Genomic DNA, 905 nt, shown 5'->3' on the forward strand with positions numbered 1-905 from the left:
GTGGCCGGTGTCTATCAGGGTGATATCTTTCTTCCTCATACCGTGCCACCTCCTCCTCTAGACCACCTTCTTCGCTAGAATACAGAGTGTCAGAATCAGAATTATCTAGCTCCAAGGCTTCTAGCTCTACTGTAGGGTATAGACTAGATTCTGGCTTTTTCTTTTTCTTAGATTTGTTAGGGGGTGAATGATCACTCCCTTCTTTCTCTCCCCCTTTCTTAACTTCTTGGGGAGGGCCTTTTTTCTTAGACATGTCTTTCCTTTTGCGAGCTCCCATTCTCTCACTCCGTTCAGTTTCTGACATGCTATCCTGAACTTCCTCTAAGGTTCCCTGACTTTCTATTATAGCAGGGTGACAGGCCTCATCCTCCAAGCAGTTTTTAACTAGCTTCCAAATGGCTTTGGTACCTAAGTGGAGATCTCCTTCTGCATGCTTCCTGTCTAGTTCTTTACCTAGCTTGTTCCATGAGGCCACAGTGAGGGACCCGGAACAAGCATACCATGGTGCCACTCTATCTACCTCCTTCACAAAATTTTGAAGTGTTCGTGGTGCAATTTTAAGATCTCTTTGTTTTAGCACAGTCTGTAGGGCAGTAACCACTGACTGTGACAACCCCATCGCGCTAGCGGCTTATCTAAAAACGGCGCTCAACTCCGTTACCAGACTGACAGCACCAGACTGACAGCACCAGACTGACAGCACCAGACTGACAGCACCGTTCTGTCAGCACCAGCCACGATGAAGGAGAAGGACAAACAGGACTAGCACCAAAGCCTCCACTGACCCGTCCCACGGTGATGACAAACTAAGGCCAAAGTCGAGAAAAGGGGTGTTCAGGATAAAGCATACCTCTCTGAACTTACGTCCCTGCAGTTCTGAATCCGCCCCGTCTTCCGAGGGTCTC

The sequence above is a fragment of the Mesocricetus auratus genome, unplaced genomic scaffold (assembly GCF_017639785.1).
Source record: "Mesocricetus auratus isolate SY011 unplaced genomic scaffold, BCM_Maur_2.0 Super-Scaffold_100011, whole genome shotgun sequence".
Lineage (NCBI taxonomy): Eukaryota > Metazoa > Chordata > Mammalia > Rodentia > Cricetidae > Mesocricetus > Mesocricetus auratus.